The sequence below is a fragment of the Thalia democratica genome, chromosome 3, assembly GCF_965202585.1.
Source record: "Thalia democratica chromosome 3, ktThaDemo2.hap1.1, whole genome shotgun sequence".
NCBI lineage: Eukaryota > Metazoa > Chordata > Thaliacea > Salpida > Salpidae > Thalia > Thalia democratica.
Window position 1 is genome coordinate 79,210,959 of NC_139167.1, and position 26,821 is coordinate 79,237,779.

Consider the following 26,821-nt stretch of genomic DNA (forward strand, 5'->3'; position numbering starts at 1 on the left):
TGGTAAAATATTTACCAAGCATTGCCGAAAACGAATTAATAGAAGCATTAAAACTTGCAAAAAAACCTTACTGAAAATATACAACTAAGTTAAGTTTGTTAAACATTATTGTGAAAAATAATTATAGTCTATTGTAACACGACCTGTAAAAAAAACAAATTCAGATAACCTTTTCAATATAACAAGGTTGCCTTAGATCGAGCGGATAATTCTTAGCTAAAACCGATTCAAAAATATGTATCTAAAGACTTAAAAGACTTTAATTTATTGCGAAAATTCAATTAGACCTTAAAAAGTGTAAAGTGAAAAGGCAAAACTTTATCAAAAATAAAATCAGATTAATGCATTCTGTGGTGATGACTAACTTTCTTATTAAAAGCGTGTTTATATTAATTTCCTGACTTTTTTTACCATCATTATTTCCTGAATTTCGTCTTTTTTAATCGCTTTTGTTTGGATTTCGTTAATTTTGGCATTTTTAAACCTTTTTTTGGACTTTAGTTTTTGTTTTGGCAATCTTAATACAAGCTTTAATTCCTACAATGTTGTGCTAAAGTCCACAATTTATTATACTTTTATTTATCAAACGAAACAAGTTAAAAAAAATTTTATCGGCTTTGGTCTTTATAGGGATGACCGCTTAAGAACTTAAGATGCAAGATTAGCAAAAAAATTGCTCACACTGCCAGCCTGACGAATACCCTTCAGTTCGTTCAGATGATCCACGATACGAAAACTATTAAATAGTTAGAGCAAACAATTATTTACCTGACAAATATCCTTCAGTTCGTTTAGCTGATCCACGATATCACTCCTCATCGTGTTTTGCTTGCCCTGCTCATCTTGATTTCGTTCAGCTTCCTCGCTGCTTCCACCTGGTAGGCGTCTGTTCCCTTCTCGAGAGAACTTCTTTTCGGGCTGCTTCACCTCGCCCTTCGCCGTCACCCGCGACCAAACTTCATCATTCGCTGCCTTCACCTGGTGTTTGAATTTATAATAAAATGTATGAACTTTTAAAAGTGTTTTAGCTGCAAAGGTTTTAATTTAGATCAATTAATTTCTATAGGCGTAGACTTCATCCTGTAGTGTAGCCATAAAATATGTATTTGCTATTTTGAAATGCGTAAAATGTCATTTTATGCCTTCTTGAAACACAATTATGACATAATAAGTATATTAGTTTATATATTTAGAATATACTGGTCATTAATATAATTTGTATTAGCTATAAATGGAACTGTTTTATTATATCAAAACTATTTGTAACACCAGGTTATATCAAAAAATTAATTAGTTACAAAATAATTGTTGTTCAAAGTCCTTTTTAGTTATAGTTTGCTAAATGTTTGTTATGAACTTTAATAACAAACGCATAACAATACAATTAAAACAATGATTATTTTAAAGTTGAATAATCTTTAAACAAATGAAAAATAAAATTTTTTTACTATTATTTTTTTAATGCCACTACCACGTTACTTGTCCATTAACTTACATATCCAATATATATTATTATTTTAAACCTTTCCATATAAATATAGTTTTAAGATAAAAATAATTAGCTTAGTTAATTTTGTTATCTACAGTATTACCTTAATTATATGATTTTTACAGATTGAAAACCAAAGTAGTTTCTAAACAACAGTAATTTTTTGATATATTTCTAGACATGTAAATTTACAAAGAAGATAAAACTGCTTGTAGATTTAAATTTAATTTAAATTCATACTACTTATTGAAACATAATAAAAGACTACATTAATCATAATTGTAGGAATTTGAACTGATATGTACTTCATTTCATTAGTGAATGTAAGTAAGAACTCGATAAATAAAATAAATTTTACGACAAGCTGAATCAATGAGTTGCCAGTTTTAAAGCAACAAATTTTTCTATGCTTATATAATAATCTACTTTTATACAAACAAAAAATTGGTGCAAATTGTTAATATAATACACCAACTTGTATTTTTACAAACAAATAAATGTATTGATACTTACAAATAACAAAAACCACTTGCTATTTAGTTTACTTTATAATAACCTTATAAAGTATTCAATAAAAAAAAGAAACAGCAAACCTTCGTCGCCAATATCAGAGTCTTAATCACTCGAAGACGGCCAGTCATGAAATTGCTGCCAGTACTTACTTCTGCACCTACTAGTTGGATGGCTTCTTAACTGGTTCGTTTTCGTCGCTCGAATCGTCAGTTGATTCCTTGAATCGATGAAGAGCTGGCAGTTGCTACCTTCTTGGTTGCTATATAATATAATTGATTCTTAATTTGGCCTTCACAACTGTTATTTTGCTTTTTACTTGTGGACCAAACGATTTTATTTCTGTGGCAATAAATATATTCAACTAAAATTAATTTCTACACATTTCTTTTCAGGAGACCTTTCAAATTAAAAACAAGGGGTGAACGACTATTCAAATTTCAATTATTAAAATTTCTAAAAAGGTTTAAAGGGCAACAATTAAAAAAATAATGTTTTTAAGAAAAATATGAACAAGACATTTAAGTCTTATTAATATCTACAAGTCATTTTACCCTTTTTTGCAAAACTTTAAATGTTTTTTGAAATACGGCTAACTTAAGTTTTAAAATTTACAAATTTATAGTAACTATTTAATATCTCAAAAGACTTTTCAAACTTTACAAACAAGATTAAACAGCTTATTTATTTTAATAAGACCAACATACAGATTTTTATTTAATTTAAATATTTTTTACTTATTGAGCCATTGTCTCTTAAATAACTATTTTAAGAATTTGACTTTAAACTTGAACTCTTATGTAACTAAAAACCAGAAACTTTTATTATTCAAAGTTACTGCACATAAAACAAAGCTATTTTAATTTGTATGTATAAATATCGAAATATTTAATAAGTTAAGAAGAGAATTTCCAAAGTTCTTTAGTAGTACAACAACAAAAAAAATTACTTAAACTATATGCAGTAACTTTTCCAAAGTCAAATATTTTATTGTAGATAAGACTTCATACTCACTAAATGTTTTGAGTAAAACATTATAAGAGATTTCAAAATATCAAAAAATTATCTAGCATGTTGTTGCACCAATATAAAGCTGAAATTATATAGTTAGCCTTACATTCATTCATATTTATATTCTATGTCAGTTTTTTCCAGAAGTGTTTTAATTAATGAAAATGCCAAAAAATGCATAACACACTTTATAGCCTTTAGCAATTACGAAGTATACAATATAATTAATAATAATATATATGTATCACTAAACAAAAAACTGTTTTTTCGCTTAATGTTCAATTATGGTAGGAATGAGCTTAATACATAAAACTTAAAGCGATGTGTTGTTAAACAAAAACCATTGGATATAAGTTTTGTTGGTTTATATCAAATAAATCTTATATGTTTATGTATTTAAATAGCTAAGCTTGTTTACAAAAAAATATCTTTTTAGACTTTTAAAAACATTGATTTTTAATCTAAAATTATAGTTATAATTAATCTAATATGTTAACGAAGCTAATAATTAACTACTATCTATAACAAAGCTAACTATAAAGTTTCAGTTTGATATTGGTGTGACATCATGCTAGGTATTTACAAAAATATATATATTATTAGAGAAATTCAACTTTAGATGATAGTTTTAACAGACCATATATTTAATTGATAAATTAGGATTTTTAAAAATGTACCTTAAGAAAAAATTATTATTTTATGTAGCTAAGAAATATTAAATCTACTTATGAAATGAGATTAAAAAAATTTTCTAGTAATTTTAAAAACCTCTTTGAACCAAACCTTAAAAATGTTTTAAACTTAATATAAAGGCTCTGTAGGTAAAAATATTTACATAATAATGAAATTGTTTAAATATTGTTATAATACATAAATTACACGACTCTGAACTGTAGGAACTTGAAATGTTGTGGACTTCATTTAATCAGTGGATGTAAATAAAATTCGATATGGAAATGAAACAATGAAAATGAATTGACACTACAGTAGCGTTTAAAGACTTGAATATATTAAAATTAAAAAAAAAAATTAATTAATAAATAATAATATTTATAACTCTAATGATAAGCTGAAATAATGAGTTGCAAGTAATTTAAAGTAATGATTTTTCTTAATGGTTATAAAGTTATCTACTTTAGATAGCCAACATTTTTGGGTTCACCTTGGTTTTAACAAGTTGATCTTATTTGATAAAGTTTTATCTGAACTATCAGAAATTTTTGAGCGCTTGAAAAAATTTGAAGTAATTTTTGAGATATGAGCGATCAAAGTTGGTGACCTCAATAGGTTCCAATGGAAAGGGCAAACTAAAAAAACTAAAAAAAAACATTTCACTAATAATATATCTCCTCCTTTATTATCTGAGCAATCTTTTACAATTTTACACAGAAAGTCTATTATTAAATTTTAAAAAGATTGACTGCAGGAATTTGTTTTAATTTTGAAATATAAAACTTTTATTGATTAAAAACCACCTACTTTTTTGCTTTTTTTGTTTAAAATTTTAGTTTATAATATTTTTAAAATTGCAATGCTAAAAAACTATATAAAAAACGTTTCCTGAAAGTCTGAGGTCTCTTATTAAACAAATGAAGGAGAAGATAGATTTTTAGTGATTTTTTTAATTTTACAGAAACTAACAGTAAAAAACCTGCAAATTTTTTTATAAAAGTTACAATATCTCAAAAGTAAAATGAGATTTTCTTTGTTCTACAAAAAATGGCTTATAGTATGGACTTAATGCTTACAATAAAGATCCAATGTTATTTTTATTTAAAAAAATGTTAGACCTCTATTCCCTTATGTGACTTGAGTATCTGAAACTCTATTAAAATATCTTAGATCTTTAATTTGAGGGGCTATTTTAATATTTTAAGGATTAGTCATTAGTAGAGGGTTACCAAAGTTTTTCAGTAAACTATTCAAGGTTTTTAAAAATTTCTTCTAGGTTTTAAAATAAAAATTTTCGGGTACATTTTTAATAACATCAAATTAGAGATAAGAAATTGTCTTAATTAGTATAAAAACACTAAAAAGATATTGTAAAGCTAGTTTAAATGTGTTTTGTAACAAAATAAAAAATTTACTTTCAAAAAACTTAATCTTCATGACAGATTTTTTGTATCAAATCAAAATTCCAATACTTTACATGTTGAATATTCAAAGAATTGTTATTTAGAATCATAATAGTTTAAGTATATATTCTATAAACATTACTATACAAATTATTTAAAATTAAAATTTTAACTACTTTAAATTAGTAACTACAAAACTTCCAACCATTAGAATAATAGTATCATTAATACTAAGCATTTAACAACAATCTTGCAAAGTATTGCTTATTTAAATAAAGTATATTTAAATCACATATAAAACTGTTTGCATACAATTTTTTTTAAATGCAGCTTTATGAGATACCAATAAATAGTGTAAAATTTTCAAGGTAAGATCTTCTTTTCACAAAAATCAGCCTCTGATTTAAATAAAAAATACTTAAATAGTCTTAGTTCTTTTATTCAAAGAAAAAAAAAAAACAAGCCTGATTTCAGCATATAAGCTGTTTTATTTTTACTAATCTGAGTCTCAAACATAACTCTCTAGCCTAAGTTAGTCTTAAGAATCTTCCTAAAACCTAAAATGAGTTCTTGTAAAAGGGTGGCCACACTTTGAGTCACAAAAACAACTGTCCTGATTGGCTTAAAACTGTCCTGATTCATCCTGAGTTTTTTCCAAACCTTCATACAAAAACTAATAAGAATTTAAAATTAATAAAAAACAAGTTCTTGAAAAAAATTGTTATAAAATAGCATCATTTTGAAAATAAATCTCTATTAAACCTAGAAAAATGGTCTGGCCTTAGATTATTTAAAAATAAAACCTAAAATTATCCTTATTTTTTAATTAAGAAACAGAGTCAGCCTAACTTTAAAAATCAAATTCAAAAACCTGAGCTACCCTGAGTAATTCTGAGAATTTAAAATTCTTCAAAATATCTGATTGAGTGGCAATATTATAATTTTCTCAAATTTGTGTTACTTACATTAGAACACTATACTTTAATTGTAAACACAATATACAATATTATAAAAATTTTAACAACTCACATTAGGTTTATAAAAATGATTATAGTTAGCTTAGTTACTTACATATAAAGCATAACTCTTACCTTGAGGAGAACTTCTTTTTGATTGTTTATCTTATCATTGTGGCTCAAAAGGTTTTACAGAAAATATTAGAGCATTGCGCGCGAAAGTAAGTATTAAGTAATTTTTTTAAATAGAAAACCAGGGACAAAATCGTTTAATAAATACCAATGTTTTTTAAAATGTTTCTAATTTAACTCACAACTTACAAGTTAATAAAAATTTATACTTTTCATACTATATATTTTTTTAAAGTTTTCAACAATAGTTTTCACAAGTTGTTACAACAATTAAAACCATACATTCTCTAATAACGAAGACTCAATTTGTAGTTTACTGTTAAACAAATACTACGAAAAAAAGTTAAGTACGAATAGCTGTGTACTTAAACATCACATTTTTATACTCGCTTTCTTAATTATTTTCAATCCGTAAACTAATAATTAATTTTAGTAATCTCTAAATTAAATTCTTTTTTAAAACCCTAAATAAATTCGGAATAAAATAAATATTTTATACACTTCGTTTATAAATTAACGCAACGAACTATTACAATTATATTTATATTTTGTCTTAAAGTGTCTAATTGTTTTAAATTACTTAGTCTATATCGTTTTTTCTATAGGTTTTTGTTTATAAATACAGTAAAATACTTTTTAAAAAGCTTTAATCAGTTTTCAACGTGCTAATAAAATTAAAAAATTATAATTACACAAAACAAAATTTATATAACATTGGTTGTACTTTATTTTTTTTACTTTAACTAACATTTTGCTGTTTCTTGAACTTTTTTATTTACTCAATACTATAATAAATAAACTTTAGATTAATAACAAATTCATATTGCAGTATATTACAGTCGTTTTTGTTTTTTTGTTCTAAAACATAAAATATATGCTTGAATTTTATTTTTTAGGGGTTTCAGTTAGTCTGAGAAATTCAATTAGTATAATTTTGGGTTGAATTTAAAAAAACTGAAAAGATAATTAGTTTTAGTTTTTATAATATTATTACTCCATATATCTAGTTCGACCAGATTCTGACCCACTGTGTAATAATTGGTCAAAAAAATTATAACCTAAAACTTGTAGTACTTGTAAAATCATTAAAGTATAATTATTACCATCGTTTTTTTATCATAATAAGTTGTAGTCCTCAATGCTTTGCTTCAAAGTTTATATGATAGTTTGTAAAATATAGCTCAATGTATTTATACAAATTTTAATAAAACTTGTATAACAGCTTAAGTTTATTTTATTGATGTGAAATGCCAGAGCTTTAGTAAAGTTTTAGTATGAGACTAATTTCTAATTAAGCTTTATGTTTTATATGATTTACACAGTTTAATTTAAGCTATAAAATTAAGACTGAGTTTTTTAAATACTACTTTTAAACAATTAACTTTTATAGAAAAAAAAGTTATTTTTAAGCATATTAATAGAAACTAATTAATATAAGTAATTGAACCTATCGATTTCAATGGTTCTTGACTATTATTTTTTTTATTAATCCTAAACCGATTTTTGTAGAATTTTATATTTAATCAGTTAAATTGAAGTTTATTTACTGAAAACAATTTTAAACGTGGCAAATTATTTAAGTGAAATTATTAGTACAAACTTGTAAAATAAGATAAAAACAGTCCTAAGAGTATAATTACGACTATAAATATTTGAAATTTTAAAAGAGCGAATAAGATAATAATTTGGAACAAAGTTTTATAAAAGTACACGCTTTAGACAATTTTTGTACTTTTAAAACTTAAACTTTATAATAAAAAAGAAAATTTATACACAAACTCATAACAAAATTTTTGATAATTTTACAAAGCATAGTTTTAATACATAATAAACATATATAACTATATTATATACTGGAAAACTAAACTGAAACGCATTGGATAAGAAGCAAACTATTTAAAGCTGACTGTTTCGTAAAACTTTTGCTTTGCATTTTATCAGAAAACCAATTTGTAAAACAATAATACTATGTAAACATATGGCAATTAAAAAATTCCAATTGTTCAGATTTTGATAGTCAATCCCACAAGGTTTGTTGTATATATAAGTAAGCTGCAAACTATCCTAACTATAAATAACGTAGTATATTTTTCTTCAATATTTCTTTTCTTTTAGTGTTTTAGTTCTAATGATTTGTAAGCAGTTAGTAAACAAACATCTTGCTGAAAATACAAACAACTAAATATGCTAAAAGAAATACAATCCAAAAACTTTCATTTCTAACATGATACAGAGTTAACTCATTTGTTATAACTAAAATTTTTTCAATTGTTCATTTTACATACTGTGATTGAAACGGTTAAGTGATGTTTTGATTTATTTCATCCACATAAACACAGCTTACCAGTTAGTATACTTTTTAAAACATATTAATCTTTGTTGAAGAACTACTTAGAAGAGGAGTTGTAAAAATGCGCCCTGCGAAAGATGATTGTACGGTTTTATTAATTTCATTATAAGTGCTCGCAAGCTAGTAAAACTTTCAAAAACTTTGGATTTTCAAGGTTTAGTATGAAGAGTTAAAAAAATAGTTCAACTTACGGGATGATTAACACTTACTAAAACTTGTAATACTAAGTTTCAAACGAGATACTTTACGATTTGTCATGAATGATTTAACAAAAAGTCTTTTTATAACTAAACTAAAAACTGTCTCCCGAGAACATTTCAATGTCGAAATTTTTCCTGCGACTATCAAGTCCCTGCTGACTCCTAATTTAAACGATATTTAATATAAAATTTCTAAGTTTTTTTTTTATCCTTCTATGTGTATTAATTTAAAATATATATTTGATTACTTACAAAATTATAGAATCTGGTTTAAATTTAATTCATAACTCAGAAAATTTTAAACAGGGTTTTAAATATATTTTTTTATTGATACTTAGATGGTAAGATTTGCTTTAAATAACCATAGATTTCAAAACGTTCAATATGAATTTACTAAATTATATTTTAATGCTGTTAAATAACTCTCAGACTGCAAGTACTTTAGTTTAAAAATATATACTAAGATTAACTTGTGTAGATAGTTTTGTATAAATTTAAAATGAATTTACACTAAATATAACTATAACTAAAATAAATCACTATTTTCACCTTGAAGGCTGTTAAATTTTTGGCTTTTAGTCACTATTTTATTCTTATACTTTTGGTCGGTTTACTTATCGTGTAGTTAAAAACAATGACAACTCAGTATAAATTTTGCAAACACAGCTTGCAAACTAAAAAGAAAAGTAACAAGAGTTACAAAAAGACTTTTCAGGTTCAAAATAAAATTAAAACAAAAGCCTGCACTGCATCTAAAGAGGTGTTGTAATATTACATTTAATAAATATAGGTCGATAAAAAATGCAGTATAATTATGAAGACAAAACAATTTTTTTTTAATTTTAGTCATATGCTATATCTTTTGTTTAAGTTCAGAGTACATATGTTTTTTTAATTTTCTAGTAGTAAAAACTTAAAACTTACTATTAAATTTAGCTTACTTTGAAAATATTAACATGCCTAACTTATTTCGATAGAAAAAAAATTTGAAACCTAGTTTAAGGTAATTGTGTCAAAAAAATTAAGTAAGATGTTAAAACTACTTACTTTTTTATATAGTTTTTAGGCCATTAATGACTGGAATTTACAAAGTATATTTTAATGTAGTGTAAAGGAAGAATAAGCATGATTTCTTTTGAGATGGTGTAAAAATCTAAGGCTAAAAGTTTTTCAGGTCAACTATGATTGTCTCAGGTGTTTAATTTTAAGTAGCTAAGACTAAAATTTTGAATTGTTAAAATTCACGCTAGTTGTTTCATATGTCTTAAAATCTAATTTAATAATTTGATAAGATAATTTGATGCTTATTTAAATTCCTGTAGTTTAAAAAAAACCAGATTTTACCCTAAAAAAAAAACTTATCAAAAAAAAAAAAAATCAATTAAAAAAAATTAGATAGAATAAATTAAACTATAAATTATTATTTTCAAATATTTTTAATTCTATTAATAACAAACCGATCATTCGTAGTATTTAAGAACCATTTATTACGTAAAGTTTAATTTTTATTAAACAGGAACAAAAAACTATTATATTTGATTTTAATCAGTTGTCTCCTGTAAAAAACCTTATTTTTTATTCATAAGTATTAGAAAATAGTTAAATTTTTAAAACCTAATTAAGTTTTGTTTAAAAAAAAAATAAAACTTTAAAAACATCGCTATACTCGTATTATCAACTTAAAAGTGAACATTACATTTAAAACTATTAAGTTTATAAAATCAGCTATCATATTAAAATTACACATTTTTTTGCAATTAAAAATATACGTTCTAAACCTAAAAAAGTAAATTCACAACGACAATGATTTTGAGAAATAAAAACTTGTTTTCTTAGTTTTTTTGTTGTGAATTGACTTTTTTACACCAACTAGAAAGTTTTCTTTTAAACGAAGGTACCTTTACACAACAATAGTTTCTATAATCATATGTTTCGTCAATATCTTCGTATTTCCACAGACAATCTTCGTCAAGATCGTAGCAAAATACAGAATCTTCGTGCGGAAACAGATAAATTTTCCTTTTAAAGCACAACACTTTGTTAATAGGAAAATCATCGTCGTTGGTGAAGAAAACAAATTGTTTAAAAGTGGTGTCGTAGACCTCGCACGGTATCGTGCAATCTCCAACTACAAACATTTTGTTTGTGGCAACAATCAGGCTGTGATCACTCCTTGCGTGTATCATGTCGGGCATTGCCGACCATTCATCGCCGAAAACGTCGTACGACTCAACGCTTTTCAGCATGCGACCCGAAACACCACCCGAAACACCACCCGAAACCACCACCTTTCCCCGAAAAACCACGCAAGCGGAACGGCGTCTCGCGCTTTCCATTGCGCGCACTTCTTTGAACCCGTCGTCGTTGAAATAGCAGCAGGAGTTGGTGGCGTTTCCAAGCCAGCTGCCTCCTCCGACCACGAAGATTCTATCAATAAAGGAGCAAGCGCACGTTCCGATCCGGCCGTCGATCATGTCGAAGTTCAGCTCGCTCCACGTCCCGGTCGCGCGCGAGTACTTGTGAATTGACGTCGTGCGCCCGGAGCTGTCCTCACCGCCGATCAAGTAAACGTCGCCTTTCAAATACACGGCGATTGAACCGCACCGTCCCGCAATCATCGAAGGCAGCCTTTTTGTTTTGTGCAAGTTGTGACGGCATTCGATTCGGTACGCGCACCTGAGAACTTCGTGACCGTTGCGTTTGTAACCTCCGCACATTATGACGTCAAACTGGTCGTGGTCGCAACACCTTCTCGTGCGGTAACAGCTTGGTTTTTTCAGAAGAACTTTTCTGCCGTTTACCTCTTTCAACGTTTCAACGAGCTCTTTAGTCACACCTAACGGTGACAGGCTGTTTACAAAATGCTGCATTTCGTATTGAGACAGTAGATTCAGACGAACCTTGTGTAACAATTGTTCTGCGAACTTGCTGCGTTTTTCATTGTTGTGTTTCAACCAAACTATTAGCGAATTGGATACTTCAATTTCTGAGTGAATATTCAAGTTAGAACTTCCGAGTATTTTAACTAGCATATGGAAGTCTAGATTTAAAAAGTTTTCTGTTTCAACTACACTAGGGAAACAACTATCAATAAGGCGCAATGCGAGCTTTGTAAGGTACCGCAAGTCGTAAAATTTTGCTAAAGTGAAAACCAAAGTGACATTTTGAACATCAATATGTTTAATATGATCGTTTATTTCGTCCAAAATATCTTCTTCTAGTAATAAATTTTTAACTCTATATTCTGAAACAATTTTTCTTTGTTTGATACTGGATTCATCTACAAAATATACCATATATAAAAGTTTTAAAGACTAGTTTGAACATCTGAGTTATGTTTTTTAAACATATTTTAAAAGCTATTAAAACTTTACTTTTTTGAAGTCTACAAACATTCTAAATTTAAGTACTGCTACAAAATCTAGAGGTGCAATATTTAAACTTATCATTTAAAATAAGATTACTTAGTAAATAACAAAAAGGTGATTAATTCTTTACTTCTTAAAAAACTAGAAAGTAAAACAAAATAAATAGGATAAAATCTTAAATAGTCTTACTTTGTTTATAAGATTCACTCAAGCTTTTTACATCTTTATTTTAATAACATTGTTGTCTATTTCTTTTCAAAATATTTGTAAACTTGTTGATAATAGCATGATATGTACTAGCTTTAAAAAAAAATAAAAAATTAATTCAGAAAATTTCTATCTATTTATTTTATATGAGTTTTTTTCAAAGACTCATAACTTAAATATTTGTACATATGTTGTTGTTTTTTAACTGGCTTAGTTGTCTGAAATCATAATTATTTAAATAGTAAAACCAGGGGTCGCAGCCTTATGCAACTCGCTGGCCAACTTTCTAAAGAATAATTGCTCGAGGGCAGCATTATTTAGAAAAAAGTATTTGAATGCCGCTTATATTTAAAAAAGTTCAAGAAATCAGTAGAAAAATATTGTTTAAAATCAGAATGTGCAAATAAAGCACTAGTAGGGAACTAATAAAAAGTTTTTATTGAATTATCCGCCTAACTGTAGTTTTTATTATAAAAACTATGATTTTTATTATTTTTAAAGTGTATAACCTTTGATTACAAGTAGCTCGCAGGCCGCAGATTTTGACTTAGAGGGCTGCATTTGGCTTGGAGGCCGCAGATTGCCGACCTCTTAGTTAAACAATAAAAAACAATAAATAGAGTCTTATTAAGTGGAAAAAAAAAGTTCAGTAGTTATTTTCTTTGTAAAACCTTATCAATTAGTACTTGAATAGCTTTGTTGTGTTTTAATTAAAACTTTCTCTATACAGTAGATTTAAAAAACAAAACTTTAAAAAATACTTTATATAATTTCATACTTCCTTTCTTTAAATTCTGTAAAAATTATCTTTTTTTAAATGATAAATATTTAAAAAATATAACAAACTTAAGAAAGCATAAGAAATTAGTTTTCCTATATTTTTTAAATACAAAAAATGTTGTTTGTCTCTGTAGAATTTAAATTTTACATCTAGTAGAGTTTTTAAAATGATTTATGTGTGAAATATATATATATATTTAGAACAGTAACTTTGGGTTCTTTTGTATAAAACAATAATTGAAGTTCTTATTGTAAGATTTTTTAAAAGCTTAAGACAAAGATTTTAATATAAGAAGCTCATTTTTTAAATAAGTAAAGTTTGAGACCCCTTAATAAAAAAACCACACATCACTACTGGTATATCTATAGTCAGTGAATGTTAAAAGATCATATAACTCGATTACAAAACAACCCGACATCGTTAGTAACATCGACAGTAAATTGACACTAAGAACAGAAAAAAAATTCTTAAATAAATTTAAAACAAAAGAAAAAAAAAACTTTAAATGGCATAATTTTAATGGTCCTGAAAGTTTTAACAGTTCATCAGATTACACAATTGATAATGCTAAAAAAGACCTCAGCTTAATTTAAGGTAGTTTGAGTTCTAACAAATTGACTGAGACTGAACTAAATACTATATACTAGGGTTTCCCGAAGTGGGCGATATCGTCTTCCTGGGGGCGATTTTAGTAAGTCGGGGGGAGGGGCCGAATTTTAGTAAATGGACGAAAAGGGGAAGGGGCGGCGATAACTAGTAAGGGGGGGGGGGATTTTATAATTTTGAGCTATCATAAAATTTTTACTATCTATTTTGTTATTTTACTTATTTTAGCTTGCCATTAAATATTTGACCCTGAGGTTAGACTTTAACAAAAAATAATCCATTTTTTACGTAAAGTATAGATTTCATTTAGAACATGTAGATAAGAATGTAGAGTTTTTCAGAAAACGTTGAGATGAGAAAATAAAACAGTGTAAAATCACAAACATGTTCAAGAACTTTACAAAAAGTATTGAAGATGGACAATTAGAAAAAACGTTAAATCCTTACTTAAAAACAGTTCTGGAAAAAGTCATTCATTATAACAACACCAGTAATGTTTTACGTTCTATTTCTTTAAGCAACAACACTGTGAAAAGACGTATAAATGAAATGTCAGATGTGTTGAACAAAAATTAGTTCGAATGATATGCAATAATTTTTTTTTTAAGCAGGTTGACGAGTCAACTTTGCCTGAAAATAATTTTCTTTTTCTTGTTTGCGTGCGTAAATAGTTATTAATACAACATACGAAGAACTAGCGTTCTCCCAACTAATGAAAACGTACAGCACAAGAAAGTTGTGTTTGAAAAAATTAAAACATTTTTTAAGTAAATAAAATACTTTCAAAACATCTTATAGGAATTGAACAGATGATGCTCTGTCTATGATAGGAAAGTATCGTGAATTAGTCACATATTACAAAGAGTTAAACCCTGATTTACTTACTCAACATTGTGACATACATCGTCAACATTTGCTTGCAAAAAACTTGAGCGTCCGTTTAAATGACTCATAAAACTTTGTGACAAAAGCTGTCATCAAAATAAAAAGGCAGGCTTTACAAAGTCTTCTGTTTAAACAGCTATGTAATGACAATGTTGAGGTTTTTGATAAGTTGGTAATGTATACAGAAGTGAAATGGTTATCAAAAGGAAACTTTTTAAAAAGTTTTTGGCTGTTTTTAATTTGTTGTTGATTTTTTTCTGAAAATGGTAAGGTATTGCAGACTATCTTGTTAAAATAAAAATAAACATTGCTTTCATATCAGACTGATATCAGACTGATATGGTAAGATCAACAGTCTGAACAAAACTTTACTCGGTAAAAACTTAAATCTTGTAAAAGTCAACAGTAAGATAGCAAGTTTCAGAAACCATTTTAAACTGTATGGAAAATTTTTCAAAAATACTCAGTTTTTACAGTTTGCAAGTTTAGAAAACTTCAAATAAGTGAAGGTGAAGTAGGTGTATTTTCATCTTATCTGGAACAGTTTAAATGCGATATTAATAAACGATTTAATGACGTTTTTCAACTAAACGTCCCGAAGTGGATTATGGATCCCTTCGAAACTGATCTTTTTTAAGTAAACGTTGACTTACAGGAAACTTTCTCAGACTTACAAACTGACCTTAGACTTAAAACATTTTTTTCCAAAGAACGATATGAAAGCTTTTGGACTCGACGAAAACTAAATTTAAAGTATCAGATTATTTGGGAGGAAGTTAGGTTGTTGTTTATAGCCTTTCCTTCTAACTATGTTGTTGAGAAAACTTCTAGTTCGGTTATCAACATCTTGAGCAAAAGATATAATCTAGATATTTGTAAAAGAGGTAACTTTGGGCTTTATTTGACTGATTTAGAACCTCAAATAAAAAAATTTGCAAGCAGTCATGAAGCTCATCCTTCACATTAAATTAGACTTCAGTTGTAGACATTATTTTCTGTAAGGTCTTCAAATTTATTTGATTTTTTAGAAGACTTTTTATTTAATCTTGTTCATATTGTATTTAAGTAGTCTTTTTACAATAACAACTTTATTAAGTTATTAGTTTAACAACCGTTTTGCTTAATACCTAATGAATATTAATTACGGTAGACTTTTTCTTGAGTTCGCACTTTTTAGCCAAAAAAAGTGCAAATTTATAGTTTCCTTAATTTAATTTAAATAAAATATATAATTAACAAAGTATTAATAAAACAAAAAAATTGTTCTATTAATAGCTTATGTAGATAAATATTTCTAATGAATGTTTGTTTTATGTTTTAGTTGATTTTATGTTTATTCATAACATTTTTGGATTATAACATACTAAAATTTGCCATTTTGTAAAAAAAGATAATGCAGTTCGGCATTTTTGATTTTTCTCAAAGTGCAAATTCAAGCGAAAGTAAAATGTATTTATTGAATGGTTTATATTTCAAAGTTTTTAATAGTTATATTTTAACTTGGTAATTTTGTAAATTATATTTGTCATTTTACATCATACTGAAAATTTTTATAGCATAGTGTAGTTAATATTTGTTTTAAAGATATTTAATTAGTAGGTTTTTGTTATTAATTGTTTAATTTGTATAAGTAAAAAATTTTGTCAATCATTAAAGTTTTTACTTAAAAAATAGTATTTTTGTTTTGAAAAGAGTATAGAATTGACGTCTCTATTTAAAATGACTTTAATTATTTCACTATAAGAATTCTTAAAGTCAGTTTTATTTTCTAACTTGATGTATTATTGCTAAAAATTCTGTATTTTAAGGAATTTTAAACTATTACTACACCTGATTTTTGTTTTATCTAATTTAAAAATATTTTGACAATTAAAATGCGTTGTTTATTTTAATATTTCAACCTTAGCTTTTAATTTTTCACTGTTTTCCTCTGTTAAATTATTATAGGCTGATAGCTAGAAAACAAATTTATTTTTGAACAGAATTAAATAAGCCATCGAAAAGATTGCTACAGTTAAGAAACTAAATTTGAGTCTAATAAAAAAAATAATTGATTACTTTCTTTTCACAAAATTAACTGTAAAACCTTTAAATTTTATGTTTTTAAATTTAAATAAGAAAAGTAAAGTATTGTTAGGATTAAGGTTTAGTTTTTAAAGGTTATTCCTAGTCAATTACTGTTTGATTGTATTCTACTACAAAACATATAGTTTAAGAAGTAAAATAATTAAATTTTTAACATTACAACTAACTTACTTATAATATCTTTTAGCATTGAAATTAACAATTTTTCTGCATTAAAAGAAGATACAGATAAAACCACATTTCATGTAAAATAATAAAGCAGTTGGTCAAAATTCCCAAAACTATATCAGAATAGATGTTTTAATATTTATTTCATTATGTAAAAAATAAGCTGTTCATGTTTTTGTAGTTTTTTAATCTACGGTAAAGTAGTTTTAGAATATGCCTATTTATAAAATAATTTAAGTATATTGTGCAACTTAGATAAGTTACTTAGTATTCACTTCTAAATTTTCAAAGTTCGTTATATGAGAGATTGTTATAATGTCAGGTTTGAGTTAAGATTTTAGATGAGTAACGTCCAGTCAAGATCAAGTCAAATTTTGACCCGCTAAGTAACTTGAAAACTGTTTGTGCAAAACAAATAAATTTAGCTTTTGATACTTAATACTTTGAAATACGCTGTAAATTTTATTTCCAGTTCACAATAGTACTTCCTAGATCACAATAATAGTAAATCAATTTATTACAATTTTGCTTCAGTTTTTTTATTAATATGTGTTAGTTTTTTAAATTATGCAGCCCACAGGTACATTTTTAAAACAAATCGGCACTAGAAAAGACTTTTTAGCTAAAATGACTTTCTGACTACAAAAGCTGTCCACAACTAACCTAAATGTTTCATTAGTTTCAAAGCAATTCATATTTTAACAAAATTGACTACAGATTACAAAATACTTTTTAATACTTAAGAAATTGATACACTTTACTGGGCTTATAAGAAAGTAACTGTAAACTATTTTATAAGCCCTGTAAATTACTTTGAACACAGTCCAGAAGTGCGTGCATAAGAAGTTCCAGACTAAATTACATTTCGAATACAACTTTTCAGCTCAAAAATGCGTGCTTAAGAAGAAAAAAATACTTTATAAAATCACGGGTAGCTAACTTTTCTAATTTCTGAAAAGGAGGCGATTAAGTGAATGATTTTGGGAAACTCTTTTATATACCGTGTGGGTAAACACAACAGCAATAAAACAAGACCAATTATTTTGAAACTAAGAACTCAATCTACTAGAAAATTTTAAAGAAGTTTTAAAACATTCCACTATGTAGAGTAGGTAAAATATACATTAATGTTTACCGTACAAAGTCAGAAGTTGAACAGTTTAGAAAATTAAGAGTTGAACTGAAGGAAAAACAATAAGAAGCTAAAAGCAAAAGTTTGAATATCAGGTACATGATTAAACAAAACTGAGTAGTTGAAAACAATAAATCGCCCTTTCGGTTCAACACCCAGGATCCCTGGGTCTAATAAGTCAAGTTTCTCAAATCTACCATACAGCTTTTTAACCAAAAAAATTTAAAACAATTATAGCAATATTAAATGTATTTTTGTTCCTCTGTTGTACTAAGGCTTGAAGCACAATTAGATGTAATAACTTAAACTCTAGTAAAAGTATACTATTAAAAGTTTGATAAACAAATATGATATCTATTTTAAATAAGATAAGTTTTGTTGAATCTTATATGTGTACAAAAAAAACTTAAATTTAATTTTCTTTACTGAAACATGGATAAATCCGAATAATATAGGTCTAAATTTTTGTCCCTTATGATATAATATTACCCGTAATGATAAACTAAGCAGTCGTTGCTGTCAGTTTTTAAAATTTTCTTAACTAGTTAAAGTTAATCACGTAATTTTCTCTGATGATTTTGAATATATATGTTTTGGTTTGGTTCTTGATGGACTAAAATAAGATTTTTATATGTCTACAATCCTTCAAGTTCTTCTTAATCTCTTATAATTGTTTCAACTATGATCAATCTACTTTATCCCTAAAAAGTTTCCTACATTCTTGGTGACTTCAACTTACCAAATACAGACTGGAATATTCGAAGCGCAACATGCAATGACTGTCACATAAGCCTTATTGAATTTTATTCAGATAATGATTTTACAAAACTTATTGATTGTCCAACACATAAGGACGGTAAAATTCTTGATTAACTGCTTTGTAATTGTATGGGTTTAGATAGAGTTCATCTTCATTCGGTCATACAATGGAAAACTTCATATGTAATACCAACACACAAAAAAGGTAGCAAGTTCTATTTTTTAAATTTAAAGACAAATTTCTTTGATAGATAGCTTTTGCAAAATATTTAAGTATGTTATTTATATATAATTTCTCGATCATCTTGTTTATGAACAACCTTGTTTCATCTAAACAATTTTGTTTTCTCCTTAACGAAATATCCTGTTTTCAATTATTAGATTGCTTACATTCTTAGTTGGTGTATTTCTTAAGCAGTGAGTCTACTTAAGTATCTATACAGATACAAAAAAGTTTTTTATTCTGTCTCCCATGTTAAATCAGTTAAAAGATTATCGCAATACAAAATTAATAGCAGTCTAGTTAGTTGGTTCAAAGAGTTTCTAAATGATAGAACTCAAAAAGTAGCAATGAGGAACACATTTTCAGAAACTTTACCTACTTTTAGCAAAATCCCCAAGGAGAGGTTAATGGCCCACAACTAATTTTTATTTACATAAATGATATAGCTTTTTAAGTTGATGCTAGCAGAAACATTAACCTCTTCGCAGATGACACAAAAAATTTTAGCAAATCGAACTTAACTTTACAGAATTCATTAGATAAAGTTTACAATTGGTTGAAGTAAAGAAAATCAAGGTTAATTAATTAGAAAAAAAATTAATTAGAAAAAAAAACTGCTATATTTACTTTTGATTTTAAAATAAACAAAAGAAAGTTATCTTCAACTAAAGCGTGTTTAAATATCTCGGAATTTTTGTTGCTGAATACATAAAATGGAAAATCCATATTAATCAGCTTTATTTAACTGCTCCAACTGCATTTTCGAAGTCTTAAAGAGCTATAAACCTACGGTTTAAACATTCTTAAAAAGTTGTTTTTCATATACATTCGTCCTAAGTTAGAATATAACATACCAATCTGGTCTCCATACTTAAAAAAAGATGTTAATCATATAGAATCTATTCAAAAAAAAAAAAGATTAATCTTCAACCGCTACAATATCACTTATACGTCATACCTTGATAGATTTACAAAACTCAATATAAAATCTTTAGAATACAGGAGACTTGAATTTGACCTCGTTATTTTTTTAAACTAGTTAACGGTGAAACAACAATTAATATACAATGAATTTCTGAACCTTATAGAACTAATTACTGACTGAGAGGAAATAGCAAAAAAATACATGCAGAAATCATTTTGATAATGAGGCTTGGCATAATTCATTTTTTATCGGTCAGTTCAAATGTGGAACAAACTTCCAAATAAATTAATTTCTTGCAAAAAATTTGAAGATTTTTGATCAAAGTTTAATAGTTTATTTAAAATAAAATGATTGTTAGTAAAATTAATAAGTAACTTTTATCAACCGTTGATTTAATATTGAGATTTAACTTAGTCCATAGTTCAATTTGATTGAGAGCACCTTTCCTATATTAATCATTAGTTATAAGTCTTTGTTAAATATGTTAAATGGTTGTATAGCTAGCCAGTCTATTTAAATGTGCTTTGGGTTTTAAGTTTTTGTTTTAAACATTTTGTTAGTCAATGCATTTAAATTTTTCACAATTGATCGTTTTACATCAAAGTGTATTATAAGTTTGACATTAAAAGAAAATATAATGTTTAAAGAAAAATTTTATGTTAGTGTATAAACTTATATATCCTGTTTTGAAATATGTTTTCATTTTTGTTCTAAAAAATGGACTTTTTGTGTAACTTTGATTTTTGATTTATTTAGTATGTGTCTTTCTGTTTTAGTGGCCTAGGTTTTGATGCCTAGGTCCATCATATGGACAATTAACTTGCAATAATAGTAATATACATTAATCTCAGTTGAAATGCAGGTGAAAGTTATTGTTTTTGATAACTTAAAATTTACTAAAATTTTCAATAAGTAAAACACGGGTTTTAAAACTGGATTGGTTTAATTTTTGATTTTTGTATAAAATTTTTTTTTATTTCAAAATATGTCGAATTCTTAATTCAAATTAAAAGTTACTTAACTTCTTTCATAACTTTTCTCAGAAAGCAGCTTGCAAAAAAACTTGACATGCTTACTTATAGGTTTTAGCGTTGCCACTTTTTAACACCATTATATTTATACAATATTATGTTAATTAAAAGTAGAATAATTTGTTAGATATCTGAAATTTTAATTTTATTTTAATTATAAAACTTTCAACTACTATTTTTATATTTGTAATATAAAACATAAATTGTAAAAATTATATAACAAAATTCACTATAAAACTACAAAATTTTATTCTCTCTATGGAAAATAATTTATAACTAAAACCTGTTTGCTTACCTTGTTTAGAACATTCGTTCAAATTTTGTAACATTTCGGAATACATCTGCGCATTCACTTTTGATGTACTGACAAAATTTACTGCAAGATGGTTATTAATTTTAATACAAAAATAAAATATCTAATTTTTATGTTGATAGTATTTAATTTAAAACCTGAAAAAATATCATTTAAATGCAAAATATGAAAGAAAGCTGTTGTAAAAGCAAAGATTAAAGTGTTCTTAAATTTTGATAAGAATATTCAAATACATATTTTTTGAGTTAAAGTCGGTTGTTTTAGTATTTATTTATTTTGTATGAATGTAAAAGCTTTGTAATTAAAAATTGATATAATACTTAAAAAAAAATTAATAATAAGACGTATAATATGTTAGTATAATATTAATTTACAAAAATAGATTGTAAATTATATAAATTACTTCAGTTTTATCCTTTTTTGTTTCAATTTTTAAAAAAAGCTTTTGGTTTTTATCTTATAGTTTTTAATTATTTTAGTTAATATATATTCATAAAACAAAATTGACATTATAAGTTTTTTATTTTATTGATTTAATTTAAAAGTTAAAAAAAATTTTTTAAAACAATATTAGTTTTCTATTATTTTGTATAATAACAGTTATTGAAAACTATTATAACATCTTGATTATTTTTATTAAAAATTCAAGTTTACCTGGAAAAGAATTCTTTAAATTATAAACATTCTCACCTGTTTTTAAATGTTCATTTAATTTTTTCAAGGAGTTTTCTTCAGACAATCTTGGCTCGTTTTTTTTGTATAAATTTAAAAACTCCAACATAACTATTTGTTTTATTATTAGACCTAAAAATTTGTATACATAGAAATATTTGTTCATATTTTTTATTTATGCCAAGTTAATAGATTCACTTAAAATTAAAAACCTTTAAGACGGTTTATAAATATTAAGCATAATAATTAGTTTATTAACTTTTAGTTAAATGTTTCAATTACATTATTATTTTTTTAGAGTAATTTATAAAAGTAAGTTAATTTGTACATAAGTTATTTGTCTGTTAATTTGTTTAAAATCAGATACACGAAAAAAACGCCTAAAACTTTGTCATATTTTATATTTTTAGTAAAACAAACAAATAGAAAGTATTAGGAACATGAAAATAGAATAATAAATAACTAAGCTAATTTAATAACTATTATTTTTTGTTTTTATCGAAAATAATAGCAACGATTTTTAAACAAACAATCAGAACTACTAATCACAAAACCAAAATGTATAAAATTATATAAAGGTTAACTTTTAATTTCCCAGACTCAGTGTATAAGTCATTTATTATATTTCTGTTCAAATGTTTTAATTGTTACATTTTTAACTATTTTAACTGTTTTATTTACTATAATATTATATATGTGTATAATAATATGATATTAGTTTAATAAGTTACAAAATAAAAGTTTCACAAGACAATCACTATAGTCTTCAAAAAACCTAAACTTCTTTCATGACATTAATTCACAAAACCACTCAGACGGATATCGGAGGGTGGCCGGACGAGCGGATAATCGAGAAGTACGTTTCCTACGCCGACCTGTGCTTCCGGTTGTTCGGGGACCGGGTGAAGAGGTGGATAACCTTCAACGAGCCGTGGGTGTTCACCAGGCTGGGCTACGGTGAGGGCATACATTCCCCCAACTTGAGAATGTCCGGCGATTTCGACTACAAGGCCGGCCACAACGTCATCAGGGCCCACGCCATGGCTTACAGGTTTGTTTGAGCATTTATTTGGTTTAAATACTTTAGAAAATTTTATGTAATTTAAATAAGTTTTTTGTATTATCAAAATTACAACAAAAGTTGAACAAATAATACCAGGTTGTACGCGGACAAGTACAAGTCGACGCAGGGCGGCAAAGTCGGAATAACAATGAACTGCGACTGGACCGAACCGAGGAACCCCCACAAGATGCAGGACCACGTTGCCAGGGACAACCTGCTGGACTTCTTCCTCGGGTGGTGGGCGAAACCCATCTTCGTCGACGGGGATTACCCCGATATCATGAAGGTGGATTGATATATTGTTTTTAATTCTATACAAACCAAGTAGCTTCAAGTAAAGTGATAATTTTAAAATTACAAGTATTCTTTCTTTGTCTAAATATTTGTTTTAGTGTGAGAATTTATCAATGTTTTATTTTTGTTATTATAAATTTGATATCTGATAAACTAAATTTATAAATATTGCTGTCTTTCAGTCAGTAAAGTCAATATAGTACTATTAAACATATTTAAATAGGGGTATTTTCCCAGATTTTACACTGTCAACTGTCATATTTTAATATACTAAAAGTCTTTACCAAATTGCAAATAAAATTTAATTTCTCAGACATTGGTGGTACTACTTATTAGTAAACTCAAAACCGTAGTTTTAATAAAGTTTATCTTTAAACCTTTTTTTAAATATTCGAGTGTCAAATGTCGAAGATTGCTAAGGGAAATTATGTTTAGTAATTTTTTTTCCAAGACACTGATCGGTGAAAGATCGACGCAGCAGGGATTGTCGGAATCACGACTGCCCTCGTTCACCTCCGAAGAGAAGGACATGATAAGGGGATCTTCGGATTTCTTCGGTCTCAACCACTACACCACCAACCTCGCCTACAACACTTTCAAACCCGCCAGCGATGACGTGGTAGGTTACTATGACGACAGGGAATGCGGAAACCAGAATGATTACACGTGGCCCACAGCTAAATCCGTTTGGTTATTTGAGGTAACTGTTTTTTTTTTGGAATTAAAAGTAAACGATTTTGTATGTTATAATTAATAAGTATATGTTTTTAGATTGTTTTTAAATGTGTAAAAAATATTTTTTTAATTTTGTCTTATTTATAAAAGCGTTTTTTACTTTGAAACGCACGTTGAAATAAATATAGGATTTGCATATTTTATATTTGAAAGTACTGCATAAGTTATGATTTATAAAAATTTGAAGAACCTTGGTTGTTTGACTATTTTATGTAGTTTATGTTTGTTTAAACAAACAACTCATACACGCTTCTAAATTTAATGGAAGTATGTACACTCACATTAACTTTTAAAACAATTAGTTAACCTTATGTACATATTTATTTGATTCTACTTTTAAGAAAATTAAAAGAGAAAAATATAATTTTGTTTAAAGTTATACCAGAGAACTAAAACAATCAGATACTATTTAAGAACACGTCTTAAACAACATTTAAAAATATAAATAAACAATAATATTTTTAATATTCAAAAAGGTTCCGTGGGGAGTGAGACGGCTGCTGAACTACATCAAAGAAAAATACAACGACCCGGAAATTATAATCACCGAAAACGGAGTTTCTGAAGGGGGAGATTCCAATGAACTGGACGATTATTGGAGGAAGGAGTATTACGTCGGTTACCTCAACGAAGTTCTTAAAGGTTTTGAAATAGTTTCTTATTTAGGTATTGTATTAAAGTAAGTGTTGAAGGCTTTATGACATTTTTTTTCATTTGTTTTAAGTATTTACCTTGTATTTAACTTGACAATTATTTATAACTATTTTGTTTATATTGTTCTAACTTAACGAATTGATGAGTTTCTTTACTTTGTTTATACAAAATATGCTATATTTTACTCTAGTTTAATTTATTTAAAGTTTAAACTCTGACTAGAATCATAATAGGTTTTAAAGAACTCTACAAAAATAAACAATACTAACTACTTAAACTTTGTTTACGACTAAGAACACATAGAGTATAAGACTACTAAGAATCAACATATTAATTTATACTAATAAACAAACAGCAATAAATGAAGATGGTGTTAATGTAAAAGGATACACTGCTTGGTCTTTAATGGACAATTTTGAATGGCAATCTGGTTATGATGAAAGGTTTAAAGTTGTTACTTTTGTATCTATTTCTGTTTAAATAAATAACAAATCACTTTTTTTAAAACATATCTTGTCTAGAACATTTATATTTTCGTAATATTACAGACTTAATAAATTAATTTGTGATTTTATATCGTTTTACAACTCGAAATGTTTATACTATCTACTTCTTAGCTCAATTATAAAAAACTCGCTAAGCATTGTTAAATTACTTGTTGCTTTTACAAAAAAGTAAAAACTTGGTGTTCTTTGTTCATCAAGTATTTTATTACTTTATGCTTTTATTTTTCATCAGTTTTAAATTATTTATGTTATTTAATCGTTGAACTAGTTTAATCAAAGTCGATATTTCTTCCCAAGGTTCGGCATGCACTGGTTGAACTTCAGCGATCCTCAGCTGACGAGGGTGGCGAAACAATCGGTTGAATGTTACAAGCAGATTGTGAGAGAAAACAAATTTCCGTCGGGTGGCGTCGAAGAGCTGCAATATTGCGAAAGAAACGTCAACCTCGATCCTGGTTGGTTATTTGATTTGTTCAGCTCATCATAGTTTGACTTTTAATAACCTTTTCAACTAAGTAGCACGTTTTTGTACCCTTATAAATAAAAACTTAAACGGTTTATTTTTTGTTATTTTATTCTTATACTACTTTATGAATAAATTTTTAAACTATTTTTAGTGCTCAACTTTATTTTTAAGAAGCCAAACTGAGTTGCACGATTTAAATGATGCTTATGTAAGTGTATTTTTGGTAAAAAATGATTCATAAACAACGTAAACTTCTCATACCACTTTTGAAACAAGAACTTCGAACATTTGAAAATGAAAAAGTGTTGTATGTAGATCAATAATGTTATACTTAAAATCATTTCAACCTTATTTCTCAGTACTTCCTCCTGAGAAACCTGATGGTGGCGAGGTCGGTGAGGTGTTTTCAGTAAATTTCCTTGGCAACGAGCTTGATTCAGATTCAGCCCTGACCGCGTTGAACGCGTTGTTTGGTGTTTCTATTGCTCTCTTCTGCATGTTCATATTTGGGTCCATATATTCAGGTAATTGTTACTGAATTTGTTTTAAAAATTTGTAATATAGTTTGATAATCGACAAATTGATTTCGTCAGAAGTACTTTATTAGAATATTGTCAATTATAAAAACGAACTAAGTTAGTCGTCATTATTTATTCAAGAGTTTTATGACATGTTGATACAATTTTAGTTGAAAAATTAGTTTTATAAAATATAAAATTTAATTGTAAGATTAAATGAAACATTTTTAACGTTAGACTCGTTTGAACAAAATCTTCAGATAACAGTTTACTGTTTTACACGTATAATATAAAAAAAAAGAAAGTATAACTGTAAATTTCAATGACATAAGTTTTTAATGATGTTTTTATACGAAAGCAAAACAGTTTGTACTGACTAATAACAATTATTAAAATGTTATGTTAGTTTTCTTATTTTTGAACAACTTTTATGTTACTTTAGTTTAATTTAGCAAATTGATTTAGTGATTTATACATACAATGATTACTAGAAAATTTGAAGTTGTAATTTTTTTTACTTATTAGGTTTTTATAATTACTTATATGACTACAATTTGTTTACCTTTAGGATACAAAATAAAGAAAGCCAAGAAGTCAAAGAGGTACAGAGAAGATCTTCATGGTAAAGAAAACGTCAGTATGTCTGCTATTTAAAACCTTTATGACGTAATATTTCGCACAGTTTTTTTTTTTATTCTCTTTATTTG

At 26.6% G+C, this 26,821-nt stretch overlaps 1 protein-coding gene across 1 annotated transcript in view; it reads left to right on the forward strand.

Moving 5' to 3' along the window:
* LOC145832581 (polyubiquitin-B-like) overlaps nucleotides 1-26,821 on the forward strand; it is a 388,933-nt gene that overhangs the window by 271,553 nt on the left and 90,559 nt on the right. The window lies entirely within an intron of this gene.